Below are 15971 nucleotides of genomic sequence, written 5' to 3' on the forward strand. Positions count from 1 at the left end.
CTGCTGCTGGCAGTCATTGCAAGATTGAAACAGCCACTACAGGTGTGGAGTTCCGCCTTGGCCTTCAGATTTGGTTCAAAACATGAACATTTTGGGGATATAACTTTTGAGCCTGATCCTGCATTCCTTGTACAACTAGAACACGGCCTGCAGTCCATGGGAGGGTGAGAGGTAGAACTGACCCCCTAGCTCTTAAATTCAGCATGTGTGTATTCTCTGTTACTGAGGTATTACCACCACCTAGAGATGGAAAAGCCCCATTAGGTCATCTTGTCTGTACCCTGCTGATGCAGGATCATTCCAATAATTAGAACAATAATTAACACTTCCAAAGCCCTTTATATTTTAAAACATTATCCAAATATCTAAGTGTAGTATAGTCAGCAAGTCATTCAGTGACTTCCTATTGCACACCCAGGCTTAATGAGACTGTGATGATAGCACAGGCTGTGTTTGTCAATGTGGGAGCTGGGGAGCCAGGAAGAAATATACAGTAGGGTCTGTTTCCAGCAGCCTCTGTAACAACTCTCCTTTTATTCATTATCAAGTCCAGTCTCTTTGCTGCAAGACACTACACACTAACACATTATGATCTAGATCAGTGGTTCTCAAACTAGGGCCACCACTTGTTCAGGAAAAGCCCCTGGCGGGCCAGGCTGGTTTGTTTACCTTCTGTGTCCACAGGTTCGGCCGATCGCGGCTCCCAGTGGCTGCGGTTCGCTGCTCCAGGCCAATGGAGGCTGCAGGACATGCTGGCCGCCCTAGATAACTCTAAGTTTATACAGCAATTTACAGCAGACAAGCTGTGCAGGAATGTTAACATTTCCTGTCCGAAGATCTTATGGCCACATTTTCTTAAATACACTGTGCACTCTTGTCTGAAATTGCCCAAATAATGCAGCATCCATTGCTTCCTGTGGGAGATTGTCCCAGTTTAATAGAGCTCAGTGTTAGAAATAGTTTGATATTCAGCTAAAGATTTTTCCTTTTATATCGATGAGGAACATCTCCCAGTAGTTACAAGAGGATCCCAAGAAGAGACAAGAATAATTTATAATTGGAGCTGGGCCTGAGGTTCAAATACAGATCTGGATTTTGATTAGACTTTGCCCCTTTTCTTCGGGAAGTAAAGAGATTTTGATGGCAATGTTTACAGTCTGGTTTTCAGAGCCCCTGCCATACTGTTTTGTCCACATTTCAGTTAAGTCTATCCCCATCTGGTTAATTAAACAAGAGAGAGGGAAGCAACATGGCTCTGAAGCTCAAAGGACAGTGTTTTGGCAGCCCATGGTTTATCAAGGGTTAAAAGGAAAGAAACCTTGCTGGAAAGAGGATGTTAGAAGTAGGTGCAGAATTTCTGTGGGGAAAAAACCCTTCACACAGGTCCACAACTCCAGCCAAAATGACAGAGCTCTGGGTGCTGGGCAGCATTAGTTATGAGATCATTTGATTCAAAGGCTGCATGAGGTTCAATAAATACAAACTCCAAAGCTCATTTCCTACTGGTCCCCAAGGAAGCATCCCCATTGCATAATCTCTGGGAGGAGCTGCCTAGTCTGAGTTCCCAGGGCAATGAGCTAACCTCCTAATGCTTGTGAGTGCATAAAGCCCTTTCTTGGTTGACTTCACTAGAATTTGCTAATTAAATTTCTCAGCATCCTCCACCTCATTCTCTGTGATCTGCTAATTCTGATGTCCTGAGAGTTCATGCAGTTAATATGCTCTCTCTGTTGGGGGTGGTGATGATTCTATTAATTAGTTATATTCCAGAGTTTATGGAATAGGCTGGAGAATTTAACAACAAGAATTTGCAATTTCAACTCCCAGTCATCTCAAAATGACATCGGAACCAGACATCTTTTCAATAAAGTCTTCATCACTCATCATACACTCCCCACCGTCCACAGGTGCAGGGTCCACCAAGCACCAGGGAACTAGTGAGTGGGGGCTGGGAAGATGCTAGGATCACATGCAGACATTCTACACGCTGTGTACCTGCTGTATTACAGGATGGCTCCCTGCACTACAGCCCAAGGTGGACCAAGGAGGGTAGCTCTATGACTATGCAGATCTACTCTCCATTTCATCCCTTTGAAGGGGGACACAGGGACCATAAGGCAGCAATGGTGGCAGTGGAGGGGCTCAGGGTGGCTGCTTCCTCTTTGACATCTACCAAGATTCCTGTGGTGGTCTTCTCAGCAAGGCTCAGAGAGCTCCAATGTAATAATAAAGCAATTTTTATTTACTCATGATTGAGCACTATTCAGAGCCACTGTCTGCAGCAATCTGCAGTGCCCTGCTCTGCCTCCCATCCCAAGCTCCACTTTGCAAGTTGCAAGACAGAGGACGACCTTTAGTCCCTGTAGTCACACCCCACATCCTTATGCAACAAGAGCAGTTGTTCCACACGATCCCCAGTGAACAGTCCGGTCATTTAGGTTATGTTCTGGGACCAGCCCTTCGCAGGTATTGAAATCTTCTGGTACAGTGTTAATCCTACACTGACCAGATGATCTAAAAAGACATCTCTTAACTTCTGTGTGTCTAGGATGGTCCTGGTATTAATGTACGGACACCATAGCATTTGACTTCAGTAGACAAAGCCACTACCTAAAACTCACTCACTCAGCAGCTATGAACTAGCATAGCATAAGCTTCTCCACCAAAATCCTTGTGTGATCTCTTATTGGGGACATAACTGAGGTCTTGGGTTTTTTTTTTAATGCAAGATGTTTTCCATGAAGTTCCTATTCAGCACATTGAGGGGGGGAGGGGAGAGGAGAGAAGAAAAGATTTAACATGAACCTCTATTGTGGTGGAAACTCATAAATGGAGAATAGACAGAGGGGTCAGTTTCCAATGGGTGTTTCCTTTTCCGTGAATGAACTTCTCTTGCTCTATACATATGGCAAAACATTGTCAAGCACCGCTGTTTAACATTAGGCATTTAAATTCCTACCTGGGCATCTAAATAAGAGTTGCCTGATTTTCAGAGGTACTTAGCACCCAGGACTGGAAGCTTTATGTGCTCAATGCCTCTGAAAATCCAGACCACTTTCTGTTAAATACTTCCCTATGAATTTAGGTTCTGAGTATTTCTTACTTACATTTTAATAGCACCTAGAGCCCAGGAAGGGTTGGGGCTCCATTCTATTTGCATTGTGGACAGTCCCTGCTCTGATGAGCACACCCTATTAATAGACCAGACAGACAAAGTGTGGGCGGGGGAGCAGGGCACACAGAGGGCAAGTGGGTTACCCAAGATCACACACAAGGCCAGGTGCAGAGCTGGAATTGAACTCTGCTCTTCCACATCCCACTCCAATGCCCCATTCTTCTTCGAGTGCTTGTTCATGTCAGTTCCAATCAGGTGTGTGCATGCGTGTGCACGGCATCTGGAAAATTTTCCCCTAGCAGTATCTGTTGGGTCGGTCTGGGTGCCACCTGGAGTGGTGTCATCATAGCACTCAATATAGGGCCCTACCGACCCGCCACCCCCTCAGTTCCTTCTTACCGCCAGTGATGGTTAGCTGGAATTTCCCCTTGCTCTTGTTGTGACAAGCTCATTTGGATGTCTGTATATAGTTCATTAGTTTTGTAGTTAGTGTTAAGTAGTTAATACATACTTTACTTCGTTCTTAAGTTTCCTTTGGAGAGGTTTCCCCTCCAGGGCTATCCCAGCACTAGGGCGTGCCACAATCTCCTGGCTTCAAAGCCTGTGAGGCTGGCGGCAAGTGTATGCCCAGAAGCAATCCTCACACTTTGTGTTTGGGGGAGAGCCATCAAAAGGATCACTGTAGGATCTACAGGGTGTTTCACCCCAGGACACTGAAAGATAGAGATGTGCACCTGAAGATCCTACTAATGGAAGCAGCACTCAGGCCCCAGTCTGATCCCGGGTCGGCGGACACGGCGCCGAGTACCTCCTCCTCGGTATGCAGTGCCCCAGCACCATTGGCATGGGGATTGGCGCCGAGTAAAGACAAGGACTCTCAGCACCGTCATGGCTCCACTCACGGCTCGCATACCACAAGCAGGCACCAGTCTCAATCACTGGTGCTGCAGAGGAAGAGGAAACCAGAGAGGGGTCATTCCCCACCACACCCTCCAGCTAGACCCAAGGAGCCGGCCGTTGTGAGACCCAAGTCGAGCCACACTACTTTGGCCCCATTGCCAGAGATGGTCGCATCGACTCCTGCCCCCATGGAAGGGTGGTAGAGTCCGTACCCTTCTTGCTCGCCGAGGCTGAGCCGACAACTACACGTCCTGCTGATGCCGGAGGCATTTAAGGCAGCCTGGGACCTGCTCCAGCTCATGACACCGTTCTCCTCACCTAGACAGGAGAAGTCGCCGGCACTGGTCGCTCCCCTGGCACTGTCAAGGGGAAAACTCGCAAAGATGTCCCGGCGTTCTCCAACCCCGGTACACTGCTCCCCAGTGCCAGAACAGGGTCAGCAGCCTTGTCAGTCCCCGAGCCCTCGGCACCTTGAAGTACCAATCCTCCATGGTCCTCCTTTTCAGAGACCTCGGAATCTGACTCCTATCGATCTCATAGGCGCAGAAGTAGACAGTCCGGATCATCATGAGACTGGCACCCTTACCCGGCACCATGGCCCACGCAGTGGCAGCCCCTGGCACAGTGGCCCCTTTTGGATTCCCTGGGCCTTTCACCAAGGCCAAGGGCGGAGCCAAGGGTCACGTTCCAGGGCAGCGGCGGTGGCCTCAGCCACTTTTGTACCACCTCCGGCACCGTCGTCAATGGCAGGATCGGAGGTAGCTCCATCGCTTCCTGATGCCACCCTGCCAACCCCTGCAGCACTGGCGCCAACGTCCTCGGCACCAACAGCCCCAACACCATTGGTTCCGCCTTCAACAACTTCAGTACAGGTGGCCTCAGCATCAACAGCTCCGGCACCGAGGGCCATGGCACTGTTCGCACCGGCTCCAGCCCAGGATCCCCAAGCACTGCAGGACCCCTTGGGCGTGGAGGGAAGAGAGCAGCCACTCCTTGTGGGAGTCTCTTCATCCTCCTCTCCAGATGAAGCGCTGGTGGGCACTTCGGTAGTCCTGACCCTGGAGGACAACAGGGTCCTACAGCAATTGCTGAGGAGGTTTGCCCAGAGCCTGGGCATTCAGGCGGAGGAGATAGTGGAGGACACAGATCCAATGGTTGATATCCTTGCCCCCTCCAGACCGGCACGTATTGCCCTACCCCAAAAAGACCATTGCCAGCACCACAAAAACCATGTGGCAGACCCCAGCTTCATTGCCTCCTATTGCTAAGCGCAATGAAAGACGCTATTTTGTGCCATCCAGGGGCTAAGAGCACTTATATACCCAACCTCCACCAGATTCCTTGGTCGTGGACACTGCTAACCAACGCGAGCCCCAAGGCTACCGATGCCCCTCCCCAAAGAATCGGGAGGCAAAATGACTCAACCTTTTTGGGAGAAAGGTCTGCTACACTGGTGGTTTGCAGCTCTGCATTTCTAATCAGCAGGCCATTGTCAGCAGGTACTGCTACAATACATGCGGGACAATGGCAAAGTTCGCAGAGCTGCTGCCGCAGGACTCCCGTGCCGAATTCTTGGCCCTGGTGGAGGAAGGCAAGCTCATTTCCCGAGCTTCACTGCAGGCCGCTTGGGATGGGGCTGATGCAGCCACTCAGGTGATGTCTACCAGGATTGCCATGAAAAGGGGCTCCTGGCTCCAGGTATCACATCTGCCATACGAGGTCCAGCTGACCATTCAGGATCTCCCCTTTGAGGGTTTGACTCTCTTTTGCCAAAAGACAGATAAAAGGCTACATTGCCTAAAAGTCTCGAGAGCCACCCTCAAATCGCTGGGTCACAATACCCCCGCCATGCAGCGGAGGCATTTTAGGCTGCAACCTCTTCCGCGGTTCTACCAACCGCAGAACTGGCAAGATGGCTCATGGAGGAGAAACAGGAGCGTCAGGAAGAGGCTGCACCCATCCTCAAGCCAGGGCTCTGGCCCATCCAAACCTTCATCCGGCCAGAAGCAGGGTTTTTGAAGGTGCAAATGAGGACGGCGCACCAGCACTTGGACTGGATCCAACTCGCCTTACCTTCTCGTCCCGACTATCCCATTTCTACCCTGCATGGACCCGTATCACATCGGACCTCTGGGTGCTCTGCACGGTTAAAAGGGGATACTCCCTCCAATTCTCTGCCCTCCCGCCCTTTCACCCCCCTTCCCCGTCCCTCTTCAGGGACCCTTCTCACGATCAACTCCTCATACAGGAGGTGCACTCACTCCTATCGCTAGGAGCAGTGGAGGAGGTTCCTCAGGAACTGAAGGGCAAGGGCTTCTATTCCTGGTATTTCTTAATACCGAAAGCCAAAGTTTGCCTCAGGCCCATTTTAGACCTGCGAGAGCTCAACAGGTTCATGAAGAAACTGAAGTTTCGCGTGGTCTCCTTGGCCTCCATTATCCCTTCCTTGAATCCAGGGGTCTGGTATGCCGCTCTCGACTAGAAGGACGCTTACTTTCATATAGCATTTACACCATACCACAAAAGGTACCTCAGGTTTGTGGTGAGCAACAACCTGGGAAAAGAAAAGTTGGTGCCTGTGTCTACAAGGATAACGATTAATAGATAGTGGAGATAAACAGTCCAGAGGAATAATTGTTTCTCTGAGAGGTTTCAAGAGACTTTGACCAAATGTTCCTTGACATTTCCTTTGCCATACTGGAAGGCTCCTCAGAGGCCTTAATTAGCTGTGTTTCTGTTGAAGATGCAAAGACACTGTTTCACTTCCCTCAAGCTAATCAGTAGCTGATGGGCTACAATTCAGGATTAAGTTGACAGTAATGGAGATGACAAGTATTACTGTGAGGTATTTCTGCCATGAACATTGCCAGCCCATCCTCATTGCACCCCCACTGAGCCTCTGTGTTGCAAGGGGTCTCAGGATAGTGGGTGATCTTGCATTTCATACGTGCTGCACAGCCTACGCACAGTGGCAACTTTATGCTTTAAGTGTTCTCTGGGCACCTGACCCCCAAGTCCATTCCTGGCAGCTTGCCTGCAGCTCTGACTCTGAGCCAGGAGGCCATCTACATGGGGCTGCAGAAGGCATACCACCAAAAGGCTCCATTCCCCTCTGATCGGGGACAATTGCCAAAACTACCCAAGGCAAGAAGTCAATAGCTGCTTCCACAATCCAGAGAGACAATTTTTTCCCTCGAGTGCTTCCTTCTCCAGTAGCAGCCCAGTCAGAGACCCTCAAGGCAATCTGGCAGTGGAGGGATGTATTAACTGTACAGGGCTAGGCTAAAACCATTCTAGGAGTTAGATTTTTTAAATGCACAGAATTCTGCCCTTACTTTCACAGGTGTCATTGCAGAGTAATGGCAGGGACAGCAGGGCAGTTACTGCAGATTGCGTCCTTACACCATAGGAGTGAGAGCTGGGCTCTGTGGTTCCAAAAGCACGGTTAACTGGACTCCCTCACATGCATGTGATGTTTTGCATTACTGAGCTGTGTATGGTGTTAGCCTTATGCCTTAAACCACAGAACTCTGAGGGTGACTATGCTTAGTCTGGAATTATGAGTAATAGGAATCAAGAAAACTCAACTCCCCTCTCTCCCTGCCTCCTTCAAGCAGCCCCACTTCCCTTTCTCTTCCCCACCCTCCAGCTCCAAGGAGATGCTTCCAACTTCCCTTGTCCAGGTGTGGGTCCATGTCATGCAACCAGACACCCACACTCAGCAAATGTGGAACTTTATACCTCACACCCTATTCTGAACATCAGCAGAGAGTCCAACCCAGGACTTCCTGACACCAACCTGCCCTCCCAAGGATCTCTGTCACCTGTTCTGAGAGCCAGTCTCAGGGAGGGGGCTGGTGCGGGGTGCTGGTGCTGGCAGCTGAAGGAAGCAGGGCATGGTAGGAACTAAGGCAGAGAGTGGGTATGGGGTTTCCAGACTGGGAAGAGGTGGGCAAGCAGGAAGTCACTCCTAGACATAAGTCCAGATCAGGTCCTTCCTCCAGGGAGCAGAAAGTCTCTGCGCTTGACTCCATGCCCCTAGCAGCCTCCCCTTTAACCCAGAAGAACTGTCAGGTCCCCAAGGTGTCAGTGATGGATCCCTTTTGGAGATCAGCCAGTTCCTTAAGGGTTAATGCATATGTGGGTTTATAAAGACATGGTTTTGGAATAACTACAATGTTCTTATAATTTCCCCTTAAATTACTGATATAGCCTCTCAATCTTAGCTCCATCTTAACATAGCTTTGGTCTGTGAATTTCCTTATTTTTTAAATTAAAATATCATACATGAACACTAAACAAGAAACTAAAGAGAATGTACTAGGTCTAATCATTTTAAGATATGAATTATTAAGCTTAAATCATTTTTTTTAATTTTAACTTTTTTAGGGCTAGATTCAAAGGGAATTAAGGGACTCTGATCCGGCCCTGAGGAGGCATTATGCTGACGAAGAAAGAAAGTGGGTACAACTACAACAAAAGAGGCTGTGCTTTGGCATGGCTAGACCCCACATACTTCATGCTGGTGCCAAGTTGTATTTTTTTTTAAATATAATCTTAGCATTTTATGATTGTGGTGCTATAGTGCATTTATATGTAGCATGCTAGCATTGGTGCTGGGTTGGGAGGTGAGCATGGGTCTCTCTAACCGTCTGAACTATCCATCATCAATTCCTAGCTCCATTCAAACGGGTTTAATAGCAAAGATATTTTCCTGCCTAAATACTAAAGAGAATGAGCAGCATCTAAAGCAGTGGTTCTCAAACTTTTGTACTGGTGAGCACAGACCAGACCCTTGGGTATTTAGGACACTAAAAACCCCAATCAGATTATTAAAAAACAACTTCATTATAAAGAAAAGTGGAAGAAGCACCTCTGTAAAATCAGGATGGAAGGTAATTTACAGGGTAATCAGATTCAAAACACAGAGGATTTCCCCTCGAGGCAAAACTTTAAAGTTACAAAAACAGGGATAAACCTCCCTCTTAGCACAGGGAAAATTCATAAGCTAAACCAAAAGATAATCTAGCACATTTCCTTGCTATTACTTACTATTTCTGTAATATTAGATGCTTAGTTCAGATATGGCTTAGGGAGATGTATTTTCCCTGCTCTGGTTCCTCGCTGACCGGGGGAGAACACAAAGGAACACAAAACAAAAACCTTCCCCCACAGATTGAAAAGTATCTTCTCCCCTTATTCGTCCTTTTGGTCAGGTGCCAACTAGGTTATTTGAGCTTCTTAACCCTTTATAGGTAAAGGAGGGGTTAACCCTTTAGAAGGTAAGGAGGGATTTTGTGCTACCCTTAGCTATATGTTTATGACAGCACCTATTACCTCCCAAACCCCTGTCCTGATTTTTCATACTGGCTGTCTGGTCACCCCACTCCCACATCAAATCTGCAGACCCAGGAACAGAGACAGGGAGAAAACAGAGGAGCTTAGGAGAAAGCGGAACAGATGCTGCTAAAGAAATAGGGCTGTTTTCTCAAGAGAAGGGGAGCCCTAGATCTGCACAAGCTCTTTGCTTTCTTCTCCTTCTCCGGGGCCTGCTCTCTACTTTAGTCTGCAGTTTCAGCTACCCAAGTTGGGTAGAGAGGATGGAACTATTCAAAAGCGGGGAAGAGATTTTTTTTTTTTTTTAAATTAAGAATTTAAGTAATAAGGTTTTATGAAACTCCATCCCAGCCCCCAGAGCAAACATGCCCATTAGCAAGTCAAACTGCTTTCTCAGGGAGTGGGTGAGGGATCACCATTCTCCAACATACTTGGCAATCTTGCCCCTCCCCGATTTCTGCAGGATTCATTCACCTTCAAGAGCAGGCCAGCTCTAGCTCCCTGCTTACCCATCAGGATCTGCTGCTTTGACCAGTGTTTCTGATGGACTTTAAAGTGTGAGAACCTACAGCCAGAGTGGGAAAGGTTGGGACCAAAAAAAAAAAGCAGATTCTCAACATTATATTAAGGTAATTATTAATATGAAACAATATTAAGAATGTTAATATGTTAAGAATATTGTTAAATCTGCCAAAGTTGTGTTTTACACTATAAAAGCAGCAGTGTTCATGTTTATGATCCTAAGTTTCATACTTACTTGTTTGTTCCAGCTGATCATCAAAGAGCTACATGTATCTATGATTTAGAAATCCCATCCCATATTAAACCATACAACTTGGTTCTGCTTTAGCCTTCTATGTAGATAACAAGTAACTGTGAAGGAAGTGCTTTGCATGCAAAAGAAGAGTGGCCTTCTTTAAGCTAGTGGCACTATTTATATCTGCCGATGTGCCACTCAGTGTTCTGGATAACTCACGGCTCCTGGCAAACAAACCTGACCTCGAGGGCTCACAGTGCCAGCTCAGTGTTTGCAATATGGAACAGCTCCCTAAAGACTTTGATCCCTGAAGTAAAAACAAACTTAGCTGAAGCCATTTCTGTGGCAGCTGTCTGATGAAACCACCAGTGGCAGAGAGCCTTTTGTCCTCACATACTCGCCAAGTTGCTTGAGGATACTTCTTTAAAAGAAACAAACCAAATGAAAGTGCTTTGTAAAATTTCTGCTTACCCAGTGGGAGAAATCCACTCTGCTTAGGGAACGTTATATGGAAAAAACAACCAACAAAAAACCTTACCCAAGTAAAAAAATGTCACATTGAAAATATTAAAAAAACCTCTTACTGATGGAGGCCCCTTCATGGAGATCCACAGAACACAGCTCTGCATTGCAACAGCATCACCCCATGACCCAGTGCTAATCAAAGCATGGCAGCTCTGTGCAAAGTGAGTACAAGGCCCCCTCCCTCCCTCCTTTCAGGTTGTAACTTGTTAGCACCCTCAACTCCCACAAGTCAGAGGGAGTCAAGGGCTCCTCAGCATCTGGCAGGATTAAGTCAATACCAAGGAGATAGAGACAGATCTCCTCCAAACAGAGGACATGTGATGGGACAAACCCTAAATGAGGGACACGGGGAAAATAATAGTGCAGCAATCAGTGTCTGAGGGCTTGTCTGTACTTGAAAGTTGCATTAAAGTAATTTTAAACTGAGTTTATTTTAGTTAATTTTAAATTGATTAGGAATTGGTTTAAACTAACCTAAAATAAACCACTCAAACTGAAATAAGAGAGGATACACACTGACACACACACCAGTCTCATTAAATCCAGTTGAACTTAAACTCATGAAGCTTGTGTGTGTAGACAAGGCCTGAAACATAGCTAACATTTCCTAGTGAACAACTTCAGGTGCTGAGGTGACATTTTTGATGTAAGTGAAGGTGATTAAAGGTGGGTTTAAAAGCAAGGACAGTTCAGCTGTGTGACAAGCGAGAGGTGAATTTGCAGCAAAGGGAGAGTGTGTGTTGGAAGGAAAGAACTAGTGATTGAGGTGAGATGGGTGGGGCAGAGAGACAATAATTATGTAATTTTGGATTCGTGGGCTATATTGTGTTGATTGCCAAAAATACTATCAAACTACAGAAAATGCTACAAGAACTCAACACAAAAAGCAGCCAAGTCGGACTGAAAATTAACCGCTCCAAAACAAAATTTATATGATCTGATACCTTGCCAAAAGCCCAAATAACAATGAAGGGAGAACAAATAGAAGTGAGCNAGTTTAAGTTTTGACCGGAGTGGGCAAGCTCCAGAATTCAGCCTCTTATCAAGTAGTGAGTATTAGTGAAGGAAATAAATAGGTTTATATTTATTTTCTTTGTAACTTGTCTTGGGCATTAGGGAATAATCAAATTGGGTATTTTTTGTGTAACTAAATTTTTGCCCAGGGGAACATCCTCTGTGATTTGAAGCTGTTGTCTGTGAGAGTAGCTGGTATGCTAATCTCTCCCAGAGGGTTTTCTTTTACCTTTCTTTTTTTTAAGTAAAAGCCTTCTTTTTAAGAACCTGCTTGATTTTTCCTTGTTTTAAGATCCAAGGGGGTTGGATCTGGACTCACCTGGAATTGGTGGGGGGAAAGGAGGGGGAATGGTTAATTTCTCCTTCTTTTAAGATCCAAGGGTTTGGATCGGTGTTCACCAGGGAATTGGTGAAGAAGTCTCTCAAGGGTACCCAGGAAGGGAGTTAGCACTTGGGAGTGGTGGCAGCAAAACCAGATCTAAGCTGGTAATTCAGTTTAGAGGTTCACATGCAGGCCCCCTCTCTGTACTCTAAAGTCCAGAGTGGGGATGAAACTTAGGACACCTTATAACGTCGTTTGGCAGCCGCCTGCTTTGTCCACGGCTTGTAGGAAGAGCAGCCTGTTGCAGCTAGCTGCTGAGGGCTTAGAATCTGGGTGGACCAGCAGCCCCCCCTTTCAGCTCCCCGCTCCCCTAGGTTCCCTGTGCAGCAGCTGCCCAGCCAGCTATCAATTGCGGGCAGTTCAGATGTCCCTCCGCCCACTGCCATGTGCTGCTCCTGCCCTCTGCCTTGGAGCTGCTCTTGGGAGCCTCCTGCTTGCTGTGCAAGGGGTGGGGCTAATGTCAGGGTTTCCCCCTCTCCCCTGCTCCTGCACCCCACTTACCCCTTCTCCATATAGAGCAGGGTGGGGACACTGATGGAGAGAGACAGAGAGAGCTTGGGGCAGCAGCTGCTGTCTCAACTCCCGATAGACTTAAAAAGACAATGTACTTACGAGTGGGTTCAGCATACTTAAAGGGGCAATGTGCATCTCTCTCTCTCTCCCCCACACACAGGGTGTGTGTCTCTGTTTGCCATGCTGTCTCCCCACATTGGTGCTGCCTTGTAGAGTGTGAGGCTACATTAACAACATTTTAACCCTTGAAGGCTCAGCCAAAAGCTAGTTCATCATTTAGCAGTAAGACATTCCCTGGGGAAATATCTCACTCGCTTCCACCCCCTCAACCAAGCTTCACAATCGTCATCGCTGTGTACAGTATTAAAGTGTTTGTTTAAAATGTGATGTGTGTGTGTATAGTTTTTCCTCTGGTGAAAAAAATTTCCCTGGAACCTAACCCCACCCATTTATATTAATTCTTATGGGGAAATTGGTTTTGCTTTCCAATGTTTCACGTAAAATCATATTTTTCAGGAACATAACTACAACGTTAAGCGAGGAATTACTGTACTGCAATGTTGTATGGTAGTGAAACATGGGTACTGACAGAGGAGCAGCAACTGTTGTCATGGAGAGGGCGATGGAAAGAAGAATTCTGGGAATTTCAATCCACGACCGAGTCCCCAATGAAGAGATCAGACAGCAGAGTGGAGTGCTGAACGTCGTTGTTGAGAGCAGGCATAGTAAAATGCGATAGGCCGGGCATATAGTGAGGCTCACTGACAATCGATGGACTAGCAGCTGCACTCGGCCAAACTCCAAAGAGATGGGAAGATGTTACCATGAAAAGACATGGCCGCACATGGAGAAGGAAGGCCATGATACAAGGAGAATGGAAGACGTGTTGTGATTGGTGCAATCGAGACGAGGGCTGAAGGACCAATCGATCAAGGTGATCAAGGTGAACTTCTAGTAATAAATAGTCTCAGAAATGTGTTTTGGAAATTTAATGAAACATCTATATACAGAAGGAATACTGCTAATATAATGTGTGGTTTGGTATTTAACTGCATTTCTATTAAATTTTATCTCAAACAAGTTTCTACAGAATTATTTACAGAACATTGTACAGCGATCAGCTATATTACGAACATGTTGTGAAATAAAAATGGATATGACCATTCTTTCAAGATAGCTTTCCTGACATAGTTCTCAGGAAATGTTTAACAACAAGACCTGTAAAAATGATTTAGTGTTCAAAGTATTATACAAATTATTTTGACAAAAAATAGTGAGCATATAGTTTTCATTCCTAGTCATGAAAACTATTTATCTTCCAAAGGTTATCTTGATCTGAAGTGATATAACTGCAGTGTAGAAGGTTCATGCCGGGGCTCGACCTTCCTGGGCAGGAGGGGAGCCACACCGACTCACTACTGGTGGAACAAACAACCAGTTAGTTCAGGGCTCAGGCCCTCTGGTGCAGGGGCTGAGCAACCGTATAGAGTTAGGGAGCTCAGGCCCTTTGGTGCAGGGACTGAGCAACAATATAACAGCCAGTTGGGAGGCCCAGGCCCTGGATCAGGGCGGGGCACAAACAGTCACAGCTCAGGCTCTCTGGTGCAGGGGCTGAGCAAACAAGCAGCAAGTTCAGGTAGGGCCCAAGCCCTGGATCAGGGCGGGGCACAAACAGTCACAGCTCAGGACCTTTGGTGCAGGGGCTGAGCAAACAATATCCCAGTTGGGGTAAGCGCAGGCTCCTACACCTCCTGCAGGGGGGGACGCAGGCCCACCCAGTCTACTGCGTTCCAGCCCGGGGCCCTGGCAGCGGCTATCACCTCTGCTGGTCAGTGGGGTATCCTGCCCGAAACACGCCGGGCTCGGGCCAGTCCAGCAACATCGGTTCCTCTGGTCCGGGGCTTGGGGGCAGGTCTGGCAGCTCCTTGGGGAAATCCGGCCACTGAGGCTCCGGCGGCTGCTCCGGGTAACAGCAGGGGCAGAGGGGCGCTGGGGGCTCCTCACCTTCGTAGTTGGCGCGAGGCAGGTCTGACTGCTCCTCCCAATGACAGGAGCGGACGGGCTCCAGCGGCTCCTCCTCGTAGTGGGCTCGGGGTAGCTCAAGATAGTTAGGGCAACAGCCTCGGGCCTCGGAGGTCTCCCGGCCGCACGTCTGCTCCCTGCGGTGGCTGGACCTCACTGAGCTCTGGCGGCCAGCTTTTACACTTCCTGTACCGCCCCTTGACTTCCGGGGGGCGGGAACAGGCGTCGGTGACTCTGCCCACTTGGGTGTCTGTAAGAGCTCTCCCTCTGCTGGGCAGGAGGGGAGCCACCCCGAGTCACTACATGCAGGCTAGTAACATAAGGGTCCTAAAGTCAATCCAACCCTAACCCTGTCCCTTGACCCATTAAGCCCCACCCCTTGACCCCTCAAACCCCGCCCACCTGTCAAAGGAAGTCCCGCCCCAGGGGGTATTACTTCCGGGGTCAAAGCAGCCACATGATTATAAGCAAGGTGCCTTCTGTGACCCCTGTAAGAACTCCTCCCACTTCCCTCTACCAATCACCATGGGTTTTGCCCTGATAGGACCTCCCAGAGAGGAGATTTGACCAGTCAGGGTGAGTCCTAGGGCGGGGTGACCTGTTCGGAAGTGGGTCGTGTTACTCCTCTAAGAACTCCTCCCAACACCCTCTGCCAGTCAGAGTGCAGCACCATTACCCCAGAAGTCCCAGCTACGGGCAGAAGAGGCCGTCTCTTACCAAGGACATGTGTTTTAGAAATTGTGGAAAGGCTGCTGAGAGGAAAGGTGGACTCCTTTACCACCCCCGTGAGAACTTCGGACTTTGTTTTAGACCTGAGCACCTTTGGACGTGTGTGGAGAAAGCGCTACATCACTGACAGTTCCAAGGAGGACCTTTTCACTCAACCGTTGATGGATACATAGGAATCCAACCCCAAAACCCTTGTGAGGCACCCCGATGAGTATGACGGCCTCTCATTGTTCAACCCCCTAGAGGTGGAAGGTGATCATGGCTTGGAGGAGTCACCGGCGGGCAAGGTGAACGGAAAAGACGTTGCTCAGGTAAATGAATGATTAAGAAGCGAAGGTCGAGGCAGGGTCGGCTCTAACTTTTTTGCCGCCCCAGGCAAAAAAAAAGAGCGCCGCCCCGCCGTACCCCACCCCGTGAGTGACGCACAGCTGAACCCGCCCCGACCAGCGCTGCCGAAATCCCCACACCCCCAGCACCACGCTGCCCGAAGCCCCACCCCCCGAGCAAGCCCCCGGCCCCCCAGCACCGCACCGCCCGAAGCCCCGCCCCCTCCAAGTGCCACACCCCCCCTCCAACCGACGTGCCGTGCCAAGCCCCTACCCCACCTCTGACCGACGCGCCAAGCCCCCGCCCCTCCGAACGTCATGCTGCCCAAAGCCCCACCCCCGGAGAGCCGC

This window comes from Trachemys scripta, chromosome 3, assembly GCF_013100865.1.
Source record: "Trachemys scripta elegans isolate TJP31775 chromosome 3, CAS_Tse_1.0, whole genome shotgun sequence".
NCBI classification, from domain to species: Eukaryota; Metazoa; Chordata; order Testudines; family Emydidae; genus Trachemys; species Trachemys scripta.